This window comes from Trachypithecus francoisi, unplaced genomic scaffold (genome assembly GCF_009764315.1).
Source record: "Trachypithecus francoisi isolate TF-2019V2 unplaced genomic scaffold, Tfra_2.0 Contig01579, whole genome shotgun sequence".
NCBI lineage: Eukaryota > Metazoa > Chordata > Mammalia > Primates > Cercopithecidae > Trachypithecus > Trachypithecus francoisi.
The window spans coordinates 24,521,909-24,541,243 of NW_022681442.1; the positions used below are offsets into that span (position 1 = coordinate 24,521,909).

A 19,335-nucleotide genomic window follows, 5' to 3' on the forward strand; every position below is an offset into this window, starting at 1 on the left:
AGGCATACATACCCACACTCATGCACACCCTTATCCTTAGGATACACACTGTATTGCTTCACACATATAGAGTGTGGAAATGATACAGGATTTTTTCAGTGCCTCTTTGCCAGCCAGAGACCCCTGCAGCCGGCAGTGCCTCTGCTTGAGTTTTGCTTGTGCCCACAGGGCTTGCTCTGCCCACTTGGCCCATCAGGCTGCACTCAGCTCATACAACTGGTCTATATCTCATGCCCGCCAAGGGCAAGCCAGACACACCAGCTGCTGTGGTGGGGTGGGCAGCTCCAGGCATTGGCTCTGTGCAAGGCTGTGGCTGGACCAGGTGTACAGCAAGGGGCTTCTGCCTTGGGTGCTGGTGTCTGGATGAGGGGAATGCGGTGGCGCCCTAAAAACTCAGAGACACCAGCAATCACGGAACTCCAAGGGGAGTTACAGCATGGCACACAGCTCTGGCTTGGGGAGCTGAGGTCTGGGTCCCCAGCAGGGTCACAGCTCTTCTCTCCTTCTCACCAGCCACAGGGCAGCAAATGGGGTGGGGGTGGTTTTCAGCTCGTTCATGTTACAGCTTGTTCAGTCCCACTGCTCTGCTCTAGCTCATGGCTCCTAGGCTGGCCGGGCCCCACTGCTACTTCCTGTTGTGTGGGGCAGCTGCCTGGCACCGACAGAGGACAGGAAGGCTACAGTGTTACAACTCCTTTCTCACTCGCTGTTTGGTGGGTCCCGGGTTCTTGTCCTGCATCCAAGAAGAATGAGGTTATACGGACAACTGGAGAGTGATCCAGGCAGAGAAGAGTTTTATTGAGTGATGGAACAGCTCCCAGTGGAGAGGAGACCCAAAGCGTGTAGTCCCTACCAGAAGGCGGGTAGTCGCAACGTGCGGCTGAGGCCAGGGTTTTTATAGGCTCCAAATGGGGGAGGTGCAAGCTGTAGGTAGAAAGAAAAAAACATATTGGGTCTTGGAGGAGTTTCCCAACCATGATTTTGGACCCTTGGTAGCCCAACTGCCCAGTCACGCTGGTATTCAAGGAGCTCCTCCATGCTAAGGGATTTGTACCTATTCATTTGAAAAATTATTGTGATAATGGTAGAAGGCAGACAAATTCCTAGGCAGATAGGGGCAAGCACCCAGTGAAACCCAACCTTCAAGCCACAAGACAGCCTGAAGCCTGAAAACCAAGCTGCCACTTCTGGGTATAGTTCCTAGTTACAGGGATGTAACTGAAAGTGTGGGAAGTTTGGTAGCGGCCTTAATAAAAAGTGTAATTTTTTAGTGCATTAAGGAACCAGCATCTACTATATTGCTTCAATTCTGTAACCCTTCATCAGAATCTCTGTGACTCTGATCAACTTCGTATTTCCCTGATAGATTTCTCTAATAGATCTCCATGTATCAGAGCAAAAGCCAGCATTTTTTTCTGCAGTGTATCTGCCATATAAAACATAGTCTGCATATTAGAAATTTAATAGATAATGCAGTTTTGTCTCACTGGGACAGAGGCTTTCAGCAGTCGTAACTCTCCACCTGCATAGTGGAAAGAGCATGCTTGCGGGGCCTGAGGAGCAGGTTGCCCTAGACTGTAGAAGCTCAGGTTCAGTATGCTTTTCTCTCCATGATGGGGCATTGTTACTGATGGCCCAGTCTAGGAAGAATGTCCTTTTCAAACTTAGTGGAAAGGGTTAATTTAAAAAATGACATCACATTCCATTAGCGTCAGGCTTCCCTTCTGAAGGAGCAGTCTACTTGGGTGAAGTCTGGGAAAGTGTGGCAAGAATGACCTGCTGGCTTCTGAATCTTAAGATGAATTTCACTGAAGGATGTATACTGTCATGTACTGCATAATGACATTTTAGTCAATGACACCATATACAATAGTGGTCCCATAAAATCATACTGTATTTTTCCTGTACCTCTTTTGTTTAGATATGTTTAGACACACAAATACCGTGATGTTACAATTGCCCACAGTGTTCAATACAGTAACATGCTGTATGAATTTGCAGTCTTGGAACAATAGGGTATACCTTACAGCCTAGATAGGTAGTACGCTACACCCTCTAGGTTTGTGTAAGTATACTGTATGATGTTCACCCGATGAGAAACTCACCTAAGGTCATGTTTCTCAGAATGTATCCACCTCATTAAGTGATACATGACTGTAGATACACATATAGTCAGCCTTCTCTCTCTCTGAGTTTTAGATCTGTTAATTCAACCCAACTTGGATCAAAACTGTTGGGGGAAAAAATTAAAAAACAACACTATCACTAATACAAGTAAAAAATACAGGATAACAACTATTTACATAATATTTATATTGTATTTGGTGTTACAAGTAATCTGAGAATGATTTTAAATATACTAGGGAGAAGGTCAGTAAATCATATGCAAATACTACACCATCTTCTATCAGGAATTTGAGCATCTGTGGATTTTAGTATTCATGGGGGGTTCTGGAAACAATCTCCTCCAGATACTGTGAGATGACCATGTGTATATGCCCACACACTATACCCATAGATAAATAATATATTTTAAAAATATACCCCTAATAGTCATTTGCCATATGTCATATACTGGTGTGACTACTGCAAGTATGTGATATATTAAAAGCTGGTAATTTTATTGATTTAAAATTATTATTATTATTATTATTATTTGGGAAAGAGTCTCACCCTGTCACCCAGGCTGGAGTGCAGTGGCGTGATCACAGCTTACTGCAGCCTCAAACACCCAGATAAAAGTGATCTTCCCACCTCCACCTCCCAAGTAGCTGGGACTACAAGTATTTGCCACTACCCTAGACTAATTTTTTAAAATTATTTTTATAGAGACAGGGTCCCATTTTGTTACTCAAACTGGTCTTGAGCTCCTGGGTTCAAGTAACTCTCCCACCTCAGCCTCCCAAACTTTCAGGATTACAGGCATGAGCCATCACGCCTGGTCATTTTAGTACTTTAATAGGAATGGCAGGTACCTTACTGAAAATATAATTTAGAAAAGAGAGAATAAGGTGGAAAATATGTATAATACTTCATATTATAATATAATATATAATATATATAAAACCTCGGTAGGACTTCTGAACAGCTCACGGTGCCCATACTCAGAGTTTAGGGAACCTCCGTAGGTATGTTAATACGGTGGAGGAGTGGGACAGGCCTGGGTGGGTAGACGACAGGGGTCAGGAAGAGAAAGCCTTATGGTTCTGAGTTGTCTAGCACATACTTTCTTGAAGGAAACTAGATGGCCTAGCATAAGCTGACTTTCTCCTGCACCAGCTCATACTGTTACCAAAACACCAAGGATCCAGTCTCAGCCCTGCTGCTCACTGCACAGAAAGCCAATCACCGAGACAACGATTATTGCCAAGGAAGAAAGCTTTAATCAGGTGCTAGAGCTGAGGAGATGGGTGATCAGTCTCAAATCCATCTCCCTGACTCACTAAACTTAGGGGTTTAATATAGTGGGATAGAAATGTAACAGTGTGTTGGAAAACAGGAACTAGGGAAGGGTAAGGAAACCAAATGAGGGGCCTGGCATCTCATGGTCTGAATGCAATGAGCTGGTGAGTTTTAGTTCTTTGATACCTTTTGAGAGGCTTCCAGGGCCTTTCCTGAGGAAGGAACTCAGATGAAACAAATGTTAAGTTTCAAGCTTTAAGACAGGAAGGGCCAATTCCTATTTTTATCCAAAAGAAATGTGTATGGGACTATTGGGGCAGTTTCAGTACTTTATGTTCAGAAAACCTGCCTATGCCAAAAATTGGGGACTATGACCTCAGGCAAGTCTTAGACATCTGCAAGGTACCCATGGCCCTGAGTACAGGAGTTAGCATATAAGCTAGTACTCAGTAACTCTGTTTTTAAACAGAGCAGTGAACACAACAAACTGAATGGTCATCCAAATATTATTTTATTATATTGTATTTTATTTCTTTTATTCAACAGTGTTGTATTGATTAACTCCTTTATGCCTTGGAATGATCTGGTCCAGCAAGGGGAAGGTGTGTGTGTGTGCCTAGATCAACAGCAGATAGGCTCTGTCTTCCAGGTGTTCCTTTTTAGAGGGGGACAAAGATCTGTGGACAGTCAAGGTGAGAGGAAAATACACTTGCATGTATCCCTCCTTATGTAATTGTATAGAATAAGTTATTGAAGCAGCCGCCCAGAAATGCCAGATCCCACAATAAGGTAGATGTAATGTAAATAGACAGACTCTCATACAACCGTAAGTGTTGTAATAAGAATATGAGATAAGTGTTGTTTCTTTACTTTGCTCATGTGGATATTTTCTCTTCTTAACTCATCTTTGAGTCCTTGCACCCAGCACCTTGCTGGTTTAGTGATAATGATGATAATGGTAATAATGACAATACTGAAAACTTTTATTGGGTATTCACTATGTGTCAGGCATGATGCTGAGTGTTAGACATGTGTTATTACATCCTCTTAATTTATTTTTATGGTGTGCCCAAGGTCACACAACTAGCAAATAGCAGCCTACAGACTTACAGACGTGTTACTGAACTCCATCCATTCATTGCTTATCTGTCTTCCAGAGCTCTGCCTTCTGGTGGATCTTTCTATACCCAAACAAATCAACAGAATATTTTATAGAAATATATGTGTATATTATTATATAATATCTGTATATGTATTGTGTATACACACACACATACAAACGCTATATACAGAGCGAATAGGGTTTTCCATGTGCTGTACCATTCTGAGCAGCAGTTGCCTTACTCCTGAAAATACTGGGCGACAGAGAAATGGCTTCTTGTCCAACAAATAGATGCATGCAGTTTTCAATTGAGCCCTTATTCTTTACAAGTTTTAGCAGCTAAAGAGTCGGAAAGGGGCAACTGGCAAATGCCCTTGAGGTGGTAGGGTAGACAAGAGGCCAAGAGGCTGTTGACCTTACAGTGATGTCCTAGGGCTGTAAGCCTTGCTGGATATTAACAAACCAGGGAAGACAGAGCGAGACATCACTGTACCAAATGAATGAGTTTTTGCTCCCAGTTGGTCTTGTCATTGATTACACCTTAATCTTGGAGCAAGTTGGTGATTTTTGTTTCGTTTTGTGTTGTTCTTCACTCGGGGAGTCAAACCGAGAGGAAGAGGGGATGATTTGATGCAGAACAATTAACTGCACCTTAAAATTGTCTTCACTTTATAGTGGATTAAGCTTTGCGAATTGGAGAGTGTGGTGGTTTTCCCATATTGATACAAGATAAGCTTGAAGGTTGAGAAAAATAAAATGTCAAAATCTTGAATATAGTACTTCTGAGAAGAAATATATTCATCTTTTTTTTCCCCCTGTTACACTACGGCAATCAGCGGTCTGTTGAGAGAGGCTTAGCTGGTGAGAAAGCCCTAGGCAATTCTGGAAGGAGCTGAAAGTCTACTCTCTTAAAGCTGAAAGTCTACTCACACAGCCTGCAGTGCCTGTCTGTCTTAGAGTTTGCCTGACATGGCTGACATCTCAAATGCAGTGTCCTATTCTCAGATCCACATGGGACACAAGCAGGCTTCTAACTAGGTCTCCAGAAGTATGCACTTCTCAAACAGCAAAACCTGCTTTTGGAGGGGCACAAAGCAAGTACAGTTTAAGGACAGAGAATGTGGTAGGCTTTTGATGTGATTCTGTATTGGTATCCAACCCTGTCCCATTTTCTCAGGAGACACATTTTCTTGGGCATTACGCATGGTGATTATCAAGAGAAGTTCCCCAGTAGTGTTTGTGAATAATAGCCTTGAGGCAGAGACTGTGTGGGGATGAGGGCAGCCTGTGCTCTCTGAGGAACTCCTTGGGTTCAGGCTGAAGGGAACTCATCTGTGTGCTGTGAGCCCTCTGCTGGCCCTGTGGGTAAGTCCCAACACCTCCCTTCTCCTCCCACACCACATCAGAAGAAGAGTGGGTGGCTTGGGTCAGATTGTTAGTCCCTGCTTTGAAGGATGTTTTGCTACCAAATCCATGTTTCACTCCGCTACAAACACAAGGCTATATGCACATCCTAAAATGTTAATAATAATAATAATAAAACCACAGTGTGATAACTTCCAGGCAAGAGAAGTCTTCATGCCACACAGATTTAATGATGCTATTCACACCTGTGCGTACAAATGTTTAGTACCTCTCCAAGGTCCGAGGGAGCTAGTCAAGCTCCCAGGCAGGATCCGGAAGTGTTCTGGATTGTGGCTCTTTGGATTCTGGATTCTTTTTTGTTTTGTAACTCCCGTTCCATATTTGTGTCACTTGGAGTTGCTTGTGGTTCCTGAACTTATACAATTAATTTTTTTTTTTTTTTTTTTTTTTTTTTTGAGACAGAGTCTTGCTCTGTCGCCCAGGCTGGAGTGCAGTGGCGCTATCTCAGCTCACGGCAAGCTCTGCCTCCCGGGTTCACGCCATTCTCCTACTTCAGCCTCCCGAGTAGCTGGGACTACAGGCGCCCGCCACCACACCTGGCTAATATATTTTTTGTATTTTAGTAGAGATGGGGTTTCACCATGTCAGTCAGGATGGTCTCAATCTCCTGACCTTATGATCTGCCTGTCTCAGCTTCCCAAAGTGTTGGGATTATAGGCATAAGCCACTATGCTCGGCCTACAGTTAATTTTTTTTTTTTTTTTTAAGAAACGGTCTTGCTCTGGCACTCAGGCAATGGAACAATCATAGCTCACTGCAGCCACAAGCAATCCTCCAGCCTCAGCCTCCCAAGTAGCTGGTACTACAGGTACACACCACTGTGCCAGATTAATTTTTAAATTTTTTTGTAGAGACAGGGCCTCAATTTGTTGCCCAGATTGGTCTTGGACCCCTGGCTTTAAGCAATCCCCTTAACTCAGCCTCCTAAATCACTGGGATTACAGGTGTGAGTCACTGCACCCTGCCGACATTTATTTTAGTAAACCTTGTTTTTTTTAAAAAATCATAAATGTATGCTCATTACAATAAGCCAGAAAAAAATACAGATATATTTATTTTTTAAAAACTGTGAATAGTTTCTTACATACCACCTAGGTCGAGTTTTCCTGCTATCTGTGATGTTGAGTTATTGTTTTTTTCTCTTCATATTTTTATGACTCAACTAAAAAGTGTCAAAAGATATATACATACCGTAGGTCTACTTTTTCATTTGTTTAAGAAAACAGAAGTATACTATTCACTCGACTATGACAACCTGATTTATTTCCCTTAACAATGACTCTTGGGTGTTTGTGCAGATGAATGCATTGAAAAACTTGGTCCAGGCTTATAAGCATCCCAGAGTATGCATATTGTACAGTATATTGAATTAAACAACTGCATGCTTAATTAACTTATGCATTGCTTCCTACATGCCAAGAAGTGTTTTCAGTGCTTTCATCCTTTTAACAACCCCAAAAATAGGCACTGTTTGTAGCTCTAGTTTCTTTTTCTTTCTTTTTTTTTTTTTTTGAGATGGAGTTTCACTCTTGTGAAGAGTGATGGCATGTTCTCGACTCACTGCAACCTCTGCCTCTCTCTGGTTCAAGCAATTCTCCTGCCTCAGCCTCTTGAGTAGCTGGGATTGCAGGTGCCTGCCACCATGCCCAGCTAATCTTTTTGCATTTTTAGTAGATACAGGGTTTTACCCCGTTGGCCAGGCTAGTCTCCAACTCCTGACCTCAGGTGATCCGCCCGCCTTGGCCTCCCAAAGTGCTGGGATTACACGCATGAGCCACCACGCCCAGCCTGTAGCTTTAGTTTCTAGATAAGAGAAGTAAGCCTTAGAAAGATTTAGTAGCATGCTCAATGGTCTGACAGCCAGCTAGTCAGATAGAGCTGACTCCTGAGGATTCTCTGAATGCCTGTGCTACACTACTTCTCCATTACCTTTCTGATGGATCTTTAGTTCATTTCCTCAAGAGTTCTTATTACACACAGTGCTCTGATAGACATATCTGTAAACATATCCTTTTACTTTGGTAATTTTAGCTTTATAAAGTACAATAGAATTCTTAAGATGATATTGTTGTATCAAAAATGAATGCATTTATATTGTAAATGATACTCGAGATTACATTCCAAGAAGACTGCAACAAATCATACACATGCAAGCAATAATAGTTTGCGGATTTCCCTGGGCTTTCATCAGGACTGGAATTTTCAATACATAACTTTTAAATCAGTTTTTTGGATGAAAATGATGTCTTGATCTCCATGTATTTTAATGGGTATTTTCCTGACCACAAGTGATAGTGAGCATCTTTTCATATGTGTATTGGTCTGTGGCACTGTGGACCTCTCTTTTTCCCTCACTCCTCCAGCAAAAATAATTGCTTCTTCCTCATTAATCTTGTAGTGAATTATGTATCTTTGATTTACAATGATTATCAGATGTATATTTATTTTTTTCCACAAACATCTCTTAGACCTACCTGTATGCCATGCCAAGCAGTGTACCAGGTGGTCAGTGGGAATAAGCATATAAATAAATAATTGTTCCTGTGCTACAGAAACCCCAAATTTAGTGAAGAGCAGACTTTCAGTGGATAGTTACAGAAATGTGCTAAATGCAGGGTAAAATGTATGCATAAGTTATTGTGATGTTTGTCTGTTTCCGTACTGTGTTAGTCTGTTCCCATGCTGCTAATAAAGACATACCCGATACTGGGTAATTTATAAAGGAAAGAGGTTTAATTGACTCACAGTTCCACAGTGCTGGGGAGGCCCCACAGTCATAGTGTAAAATGATGGAAGAGCAAAGCCACGTCTTACATGGCAACAGGCAAGAGAGTTTGTGCAGGGGAACTCCCATTTACAAAACCATCAGATCTCGTGAGACTTACACACTAACACGAAAACAGTATAGAGGAAGACTGCCCCTATGACTCAGTTACCTCCCACCAAGTGCTTCCCTTGATATGTGGGAATTATGGGAGCTAAAATTCAAGATGAGATTTGGATAGAGACACAGCCAAACCATATCTCATACTAACCTGGAATTCCAAAGACTATGACCATGTCTTATTTTCATTTGGTTCACACCCAAAATAGAACTGGTCTTACTAAGCATCATTAAATGCTTTTTGCTTTGAAGCAGTATGTTATGAAATGATTTAGTGTCACTGAAAGCCAGGCCTACATCATATACTTGTTTCTATCCTAAATTTTTAACCTACTGTCTTATGTGTAGGCGATACAGTTCTGAATAATGTGCTACATGACCTCGTGAAATTCCATGACATTGCAGTCAGAGAAGAAGAGCACAACCAGTGCCAAGTGGGAAAAGCCCAGTGATTCAAGTCAGGAATCTGTTATTTCCATAGAACTCTAGGCATTCCTGTTCAGTCCCCTTGATTTTAACAAAATGTTAGAACTCACCGCATGAAAGCTGGTTCTATAAGGATCTACATGTATTCAACCAAAAGATGCTGTAGACCTTCCTGAGATCTGTGAGACTGTCTGTGAGAGTCTGGTCTCAGCTTGCACCCCTGCTCTCCTTGTTTGCCTCAGTGATTGACACCCTGCTGAGTTCCCCACTTCTCCTTTTAGCAAGTAATAGATGAAATACACAGTAAAGCAACACTGTCCTGAGGTCCTAATAACTTTGCCAATATAAGCTGAGAAAGCAAAGGCAAAAAATTTTACTAGAGAAAACAAAGCAACTGACATTCTGCTATCAAACCTGGTTATATATTCCTGGAAGTATTTAGAATATTAATTCCCATTTTAGTACATTGATATGAACATCACATGGTAAAATTCTACATCTGTGAAGTCCCTTGAGATACAGATCACCACCATCCAGTTACCTTCCACATCCTCACAGTTCCTCAGAAGGCTTTCCTATATGTTCACTGTTTTGGATTATCCTTCTATGTTAAAATTTAAACTTATTAATAAGCAATCAAACAATGGAAATTAAGTGCTATTTGAGTATAGTGTCCTGTATTGGGCACAAAGAAAGTCAGAAGATCCTCAGAACACAATTTCATACCTTCTAGGAAGACAAAGTCTCTTCATTCCTTCAGCATGACTAGATCCTCCATAATTTTCAGGTCATAGTCCAAATACCAACTTCTTTTTAAGAAGCCATTCGTATCTATACTATTAAAGGTAGACTTGGCTGGACATGGTGGCTCACTCCTGTAATCCCAGCATTTTGGGAGGCCGAGGCGGGTGGATCACTTGAGGCCAGGAGTTCGAGACCAGCCTGGCCAACATGGTGAATCTTTGTCTCTACTAAAAATTAGCTTAGTGTGGTGGCTGGAGCCTATAATCCCAGCCACTCGGGAGGTTGAGGCAGGAGAATTGCTTGAACCCTGGAGGCAGAGATTGCAGTGAGCCAAGATCACATCACTGTATGTCAGCCTGAGTGACACAGTGAGACTCCATCTCCAAAAAAAAAAGGCTCTTGCTTCTTTCTACCATAGCTCTTTGTTTTTTTATTCACTATATGTGTCATGATCTAGAATGATTTTATTTATTATTTGTCTATTGCCTGATGCCACCATTAAAATATAAACTCCCTGAGGGCAGAGACCTTGTCTGTCTTATTTTCGGTATCCAGGAAATTGCCTAGCACAAAGGTATTCAAGTGAGATTTGGCAAATTAATTGAGTGTGTAAATACCTACATATATGGACCCGTGCTAACTGGTGTAAATCCAGATATAATAAGATCAGATTGTTGTCCTTAAGTAATTTGCAGTCTGTTGGGGAGACAGATAGATAAATGAGAGGTTATATTAGTATGTATGTCAAGTGCCTTAGTAGAAGTACCATAGGTTCTCTGGATGGGGAAGGAAGAGCTTCCTGGAGGAGGAGACCTGAACTGAATCTCAAAGAAGGAGTAGAAATTAGACTAGTAAGGGAGGCTGATTATTTAGTGAGTACCTCCCATATTTCAGGCACCTCTAGGTGCTGGCAGCATGGCATATTGAGGAAATTGCACCAAATCACAATACAGTCTGTGTATGCAATGGGTCAGTTCTTTGCTAAGTATTCTGACATTTATCCCAGAGGAAGTAATGCATCTTTGAAAGGTCTGGGGCAAGTAAAACGGTTGATGAGATATGAATTTCCCCAAAAAAATTACCTTGGTGTCATGTTGTGGATTCACCTGGCAAAGAACAAAATTGGTGACCATGAACAAAGTAGTCAATGAAGTGAGAAGTAAGAGATGAGAAGGGGCCAACCTTTTCAGAGAGTGGAAGAATGGAGTTCAATATATAGAGGGTAGGGGTGATTTCAATAGATTTTGTAAGGGAAAGATGAACAGGACCAGTTGTTGGGTGAGTAAGAAGGTGAAAGAGAGAGACATATCTGCAATGACTTTCTCACTTTTGTCTTGGACATTCCAGAGGATGGTGAGATTATTTTCTAGGAGAAGACGGAGGAAGACAGTTTTAGAATGGGAGATGGGGATGAGGTGAAAAGAATATTAATTAACTAATTAATTACTTTTATTTTTTATTTTTTTTGAGATGGAGTCTCGCTCTGTTGCCCAGGCTGGAGTCCAGTGGCACGATCTTGGCTCACTGCAAGCTCTACCTCCTGGGTTCACACCATTCTCCTGCCTCAGCCTCCCAAGTAGCTGGGACTATAGGCACCTGCTACCACGCCCGGCTAACTTTTTTGTGTGTTTCTAGTACAGATGGGGTTTCACTGTGTTAGCCAGGATCCATGGCCATGACCTCATGATCCGCCCACCTCGGCCTCCCAAAGTGCTGGGATTACAGCATGAGACACCGTGCCCGGCTTATTATTTTTTAATAGATTGAGGTTGAGGTAGAGGTAGACAACTCAAATGGAAATTTTCAGTTAACTAAAGTGTACATGGCCTTGGAGTCCAGGCAGAAGGACTGATGCGAAGACATATTTGGAAGGCATGAACTTGAGCAGTAGAAGCTGTGTTCATAGGAGCCTAGGGAGAGTGTGCAGAAGAAAATGAGAGAAAAACTGAGAAGATCCCCAGTTCCTAGACAAACAGAAGTCTGAGGAGGAGTTGGAGGAGTTACTGCTTGAAAGTTGGAAGAAAAATTAGGCAGAGGAGCAAGTGAGAAGAACATTAAACATCACAGATGAGTAAGAAAAATATGTGTGAAATAGCCACCAAATTTGTCAATGCGGAAGACATTGGCTCAACAGAAGTGGGGGAGGGAAAGTTGGGTTACAGGGGGCTGAGAAGGTGCATCTATCTATCCTGGTGATGCCTACTGAGCACCTCTGACTAGTGGATGAGCAGTCAGGGAATGGGGACAGGATGTGAAGACAGCTCTCTCAAGAAGGAGCTGTGAAGGCAAATAAAAGGAAGAGACGTGAGTTTGCAGAAAGGAGGTGACAGACAAAAGGAACATTTTCCTTTCTTTAAATGAGAACAGACCTGGCCATGTTTGCATTTTCCAGGGAGAAATCAGTGAAAAGAGATTGAAAATATAGAAAAATTAGTGGAGAATAGAACTGATAGAGAACTGTTAGAGAATTGAGTGGTAGAGAAGGTATGGAATCCAAGGTCAGGTGGAGGAATTATCCAGCCATAGTACATCAGGGAGGGCAAGGGGTGGACCGAGGGGAGCTTTCCTTTTACCAAGCAAGGAGGCAAGGAGGCCAGGATAGGGACTCCCACATATCAGCTTTCCTGAGCGATGTGGGTTGAGGGGTGTCCTGCTATTGGGTTGTATGTTGAGTGGGAGATGGACGTGAGATGGGACTTGACATTTTGGAAGAGCCACTGAGAAGACAGGAGAGGGACAGCTCAGGGGCTGGCTTGCACTGCACTGAATAATGCTGAGATCCAGATAAGGCTACACTCTGGGGTCAGCATGGCTGTGCTTTTGTTCCAGTGAGCCTTGTGTAACACACAAGAAGGCATTTGTTTATGATTCCAGGAGGAAAGACAAGAGGTTGGGGGAGCTGATGGGCTTGAGTGGTAGATAAGAGGTCTCGACTAAATAGAGAAAGAAAGGGAAGCCAGAGGTGGGAGGAGGACAAACAGTGAAACAGTAGGACCTCCGATCTATTCATATTTAAGAGCCTAAAGAACACTTAAAAAAAAATATTACCCAGAGGACTGTGAATTTTTGTATTATAAAACTTGGAACATATCTTGTCCCCAGGGAACTCCGTGAATGAGAACTGGTCAGAGCAGGTGGAGTTAATCAGAAAAGCCTTTTATAAAAGCTACTCTTAAGAAATCCACTCAACTCTCTAGGAGAAGGAGCTGCTATTTTTCTGCATGTATATGGAACAACTAGATCTACTTGTCAATTCCCCCCACATCCCTGAGTTATTTGTGAGTGACAACCCACCTCCACACCTTTGGGGAACACTAAGAAGCCTTCTCTATGGGAGATTTTCTCCAGGCAGCTCTCTAATTCCCAGAACTAAGACTTATAGATTAACCACAACTGGCAGTCCCTGTGATACCATTGTCAACACAGAGCGAGTCGCTCAGATGTGAGATTGAAGTAATACTGATTTTCTTGCTAGTCACCATTTTTCACCCTACTACTTACTCTGAAGCCCATTCCAAAATTTCTTTTCCTTTTATGTTTAAAACTATATTTTTTAGAGTTTAGTTTTCTGGAGTCTAAGTTGACCTTACTTTGGCTTCTCCAATCCCTCTCCTACTGGGAGCCGCATTCCTTGGTATCGTTCATTTCACTTACTAAAATTCTCAATAAAGGAAGGGTGTTGTGTGTTCTAGCCATGATGAATTACTTATAGGTTCTGCCAAGGCAATGTGTGCTCTTGGAAGGCCATCCATGTCATGGGTCAGCACGTGGGCTTTGACCTTGGGCTGTCTGGACAGGAATCCCGGCTCTGTCCATTTACTAGCTCTGAGACTGTGGGAGATTTTTTTTTAAGTCTCTCTGCTTTGTTTCCTCATCAGAAAAAGTATACTTATCTAGTAGGCTTATGGTGACACTGATGTTGAGTGTAGGTCACCTAATAAACATACATTAATAATACAACAATAACAGACTAACACAAATCTTGGATTTTGTACTTCTTTGGTCTTTGCTGGAAATGCCTTTCCCCTTCTATTCAATTTGCCTAAAAAATAATACTGATAGCCATTTATACTGACATTTTACTATATGCCAGGCATGCCTTCAAGTGCTTTATATGTATTGACTGAACAAATTCCCAAAATAATTTTATGAGATTGGTACTATCGTTATACCCTTTTTGTAGACGTGGAAACTGAGGCATAGGGAGGTAACCCAAACAGGGTCATTAGGATACTAAGCAGTAAAGAAGAGATCTGAACCCAGTCTACCTCCAGAGCCCAGGCTTTGACCATCCCAGGACCTGGGTCCCAGCCCAGGACCATCTTTTGTGGAACCCTTCCCTAGCCATCTCTATCCACACAGAGAATAATTTTTTTATTATTATTTTTATTTATTTTTATTATTATTTTTTCAGATGGAGTTTTGTTCTTGTCACCCAGGTTGGAGTGCAGTGGCACGATTTAAGCTCACTGCAACCGCCACCTCTCGGATTCAAGCAATTCTCCTGCTTCAGTCTCCCGAGTAGCTGGGATTACAGGCATGTGCCACCACACCCAGCTAATTTTTGTATTTTTAGTTGAGATGGGGTTTCACCATGTTGGCCGGGTTGGTCTTGAACTCCTGACCTCAGGTGATCCGCCTGCCTCAGCCTCCCAAAGTGCTGGGATTACAGACATGAACCACTGCGCCTGACTCACACAGAGAATAAATTACTGCTCATGTGCTCTTTCTGTTGTACATATTTTTCCTTTTGAGTGTATTGATTTAAGTTGTAAGCACTTTCTGTTAATCTCTTACCTTTACCAGGAACATTTTGAAGGACATATGCTACCTTCTTCATTTTTACATACCCAACACCAAGTACAGACCTTAGTGCATAGTAGTATGCACTAAGTAGTAGTATGTTCAGTAACAAGAAGCAACAGGTTAAATGTAATGAGGAGAGGAGATTTTTAAAAACATATATTATCTGTGTCATCTGTGGGTTTAATTCATATAAAGCGTGTCCCATATTATGTAGCACAAGTAATCAATGGTTAACAGAAGATAGTTTACTCAAATGTCATGTTTTGCTTTAATCTATTGTAATTGCACTTGAGGGAGGTGACAGATATTAATCTAATTTCAGCATGTAACTTGACACTACTATGCTGAATGTCTGAATGATGCTTCATGAGTGCGGTAGCTGATCTAATGGTAATGCGGAGGTACGTTTGTTCAAATACAAATGTAACGTCTGGCCTATTGAATTCCCAGTTCCAAGGGCTGCACCTTGTGCTGTCTCCTGACAGTTCACTTTAGGAAACAGGACACAGGACCCCACTATGGACCTGGCTCAACTTTGAGCAAAGGCCACTAGAGCTATGTGTGACACTGAAGGGAGTATCCATGGCTCAGGGGGCATTGTTCTATATATCGTAGGACAAGGAGGATGAGCGCAACAGTACTGGAGAACTTTAGAAAAACCTGTTTCTTATTTCAGGTGAAGTTTCCGAAATACAGTACTGCTCATCCATAGATCAGGCTTGGGCGCTTTCAACTCTTCTCCTCCTTCCAAAGGAAAATGGTGTGCTGAAGAGTTATTCCTCAGCATGGCTTTATTTCTTTCTCCTGCTGGGATATATTAGCAAGGTCATCACCTTTGGTTTATTGGCTTCAAACAATCTGTGATTGCAGAGGATTATGATTTCTTAGCTTGCAGAAGCAGGAGATGCAATCAATTCCTGAAAGGCACAGGACTGCGTTTTCTTTCAGAAATGTATATTTATTTCTGCCGTCACTTCTGGGGACCAAAACTTTAAAAAGACTTTTGTAAGGAATCTTTGAATGTCCTGCGTCATCACCCCTTTCAAATGAGAACATTGAGTCAGGCCAGTGTGAACTTCACTTTAACTATCTGAGTTTGAAAGAAATAAGATGACTTCACAAGTTTGTCTTTCCCATCTCCAACCCTCAACCAAATTAATTGGGAAATTTATGCTCTTTGCATTATTCCGAACATATACCCTTTGAAATAATCAAAGACTTGAATTAACCATGCCTGCAGGTTGATGAATACATTCTCTTTGCTGGGGCAAGGAAAATGTTGTCCAGAAATCTTTGAAACTTGATTGGTATTTATTGTGATGTCAGTTTTCTTTCTTATTTTGCCATTATCTGTCAGTTTCCTAGCTCATTTTTCTTAAATTTGGTATTGCCCTTCTCCTAATTAGGAATTTATCACTTCCAACCTCAAAAAAGAGTCAGAATTTACACTATTCTCTTCCTTCTACATTACATGGGACATTTTCTCTTTCGGGTTACGAAAAAACAGTCTCAACAATCTGTCTCTTCAAAACTTAATTAATGTTACAATATGGAGGCTATACTTTTGCTAGGCAGCAGGAGGTCCCAGCCTACAGTAACCTCTGCAGTCAGTTTTGCTGACACCAAGTGCTACACTATTAACAGAGGTCTGGCCTCTGAGTTCCCATTTTGGCAGCTCCCCAGAGGTCAGAGGTTGATATTCTGATGCAGCTATGACATAGGAATTTGTGGACTCTGCTAAGAATAACCACTTTATTTATTTGAGTAGTTTTACAGAATCTGCAGAATGGCAAGACTGTTACTTAAAATGGGGTCGCTGCCTACTTATTCTTTGGGCCGTCTAAGCACATGATACAATCGCTCCTCCTGTCACCAGGAAGCATGTGGGAAGGAGGAAGGAATAGTGAGATCAGCTACTGTCTGGACTATAGGACGCAGGGTGCATCTGCAATGGCTGTATCCATGGTGGTCCTGATTAGCTTAGCTTTACTAGCTAGCGTGGTGGCCTGAGGTCCATCAGTTTGCCACTTCTGCTCTTGGGAACTAATTCATCCATGTTCCCCATCTCTTCGAACATAAAACTCTACAGGATGTCATCAGACCGAAAATATCTTCAGGCCATTTTTCTTATTGGACTCATTGTAGTAGGGCAAAGATCAAGGTACAGGTACCAAGCTGGTGTGTAATGACAAACATCAACTTGATGTGTTAAGTTCCTGAAATAGGCCTGTACACTAGAGCAGACTGGGGCCGTGAATTTTGATTCCTTTTCTCTCTACTTCCTGGGCCTGCTTTCTTCATTAATTTGACAATTTGACACTCCCTGCCAGGCCCGCCCTAGTTTCTATGTCCTCTTCTCTTCTGAATTATTTATCCTTGTAAAGAAGATAGAGTTGAGATGGATACCTAACCTGTCCAAGCTGGGGTTAATGATGCACTCTCTGGACCTCATTTTCCTCATCTGGTATAAGACCATTTCCTTTTTTTTTATTTTTTTATTTTAGACAAGAGACTTGCTCTGTTGCTCAGGCTGGTGTGTAGTGGCTTGATCTTGGCTTACTGCAACCTCTGCCTCCCGAAGTCAAGCAATTCTCCTGCCTCAGCCTCCCAAGTAGTGGGAATTACAGGCGCCTGCCATCATGTTCAGCTAATTTTTATATTTTTAGTAGAGACAGGATTCACCATGTTGGCCAGTCTGGTCATGAACTCCTGACCTCAGGTGATCCACCTGCCGTGGCCTCCCAAAGTGCTGGGATTACAGGTGTGAGCCATTGTGCCCAGCCTAGGTCATTTTCATACTGCTATGAAGAAATGCCTGAGACTGGGTAATTTATAAAGAAAAAGAGGTTTAATGAACTCACAGTTCCACATGGTTGGGGAGGCTTCACAATGATGGCAGAAGGTGAAGGAGAAGCAAAGGCATGTCTTACATGGCAGCAGGCAAGAGAGCATGTGCAAGGGAACTGTCCTCTATAAAACCATCAGATTGGCCAGGCACGGTGACTCATGCCTTTAATTCTAGCACTTTGGGAGGCCGACGAGGGCGGATCACTTGAGATCAGGAGTTCAAAACCACTCTAGCCAACATGGTGAAACCCTGTCCTACTACTCAAAAAAAAAAAAAAAAAAAAAATAGCTGAGCATGGTGGTGAGCACCTGTAATTCCCAGGTACTCAGGAGGCTGAGGCAGGAGAATCGCTTGAACCTGGGAGGCGGAGGTTGCAGTAAACTGAGACTGTGTCACTGCATCCAAGCCTGGGCAACAGAGCAAGACTCTATCTCAAAAAAAAAAAAAAAATCAGATCTTGTGAGACTTATTCACTGTAATGAGAACAGCAATGGGAAAAACCCACCCCCATGATTCAGTTACCTCCCAGTGAGTCCTTCCCATGACACATGGGATTGTGGGAGCTACAATTCAAGATGAGATTTGGGTAGGGACACAGCCAAACCATATCATCTGGTAAATGAGGTTATTAGTACTTCCGCATTTTAGACTGGAGTGGACACATATATGCTAGTTTAAGATTAGATTGAGTTTATAGTATTTAACCACAGCGTAAATTTATCAGAAGTAGAGTGGTCATCAAGAATTGCTAGTAATTTTGTCCTTGAAGAATAGTTTCCTACCATATCTGAGAAGTCAACTATTTTGTTTTCCATTATCCCTTTAGAGTTGAACCTTGCATTATATTCAAAACAGTCTTTGCAGTTGATGCTTCCTCTTAGGGGAATGAAGATACAACTTTTCTTAGGGCTTTATGCCAAACTTCTCATCATCAAGGTCATACCTGATCTTTGGAGGAAATCAGAGTTCAGGAAATTCCTGAACAGTAGCTCTGCTTCCAGCTTCCCAGCATTCACAAAAACTTATTCCCTCACATATATATCTTATATAGACGTATTGCAAGGAAGAAGATATTTGAAGCTCCAGATGAATAGTAGAATCTCATTAAGTGTGAGTTCCCTCCATTAGTGGCATGTTCCACACATTCTTCTCTTCTTGGTACCAGAAGGTATTGGTGTTGGTCCACTGAAAGATGCACTAGGGTTAAGAAAAAGCCTGCTCTGAGATTGTCTAACCAAATCTATATTTCTGTCTTGGACTTGAGTAGCTCTTCACTGCATTTCATCTCAGTTTTGTGCTGTTTCTGGGAACAGGATTCCGTGGAATAGTTAGCAACCATCTTGTTGTTTGCCTTAGAAGATTATGCAACTGAGTGCCCATGAGATACTGGTCAGGATGTAAATGGAAACAAGAAGGAAAAAGATTGGTGAAGGGCTGTGTCCCAAAGTCTAAGCCCGACTGAAGGCTTGAGGCCAAGTCAAAAATTAGAGAAAAGGGAAAGTGAGATTTTCAACAATTAGTCAGTATTTAAGAATAGATAGCTTCCTGCACCATATTGCAAAGATCACTTTTGCAGATTTTCAGGAGGCAGTAAAGAATAGTTAACATTCAGATATGCTCCAATCAGGTGATAATAGGGGTAATTTGAGTTTACAGGCTACCAGTTCTTAAATTTAATTCTCAAGTTTCAAAGTACTT

At 41.9% G+C, this 19,335-nt stretch overlaps 1 protein-coding gene across 3 annotated transcripts in view; it reads left to right on the forward strand.

Annotated features, from left to right (window-relative positions):
- Positions 1-19,335, forward strand: part of SORCS1 (sortilin related VPS10 domain containing receptor 1) — a 597,227-nt gene that overhangs the window by 209,955 nt on the left and 367,937 nt on the right. The window lies entirely within an intron of this gene.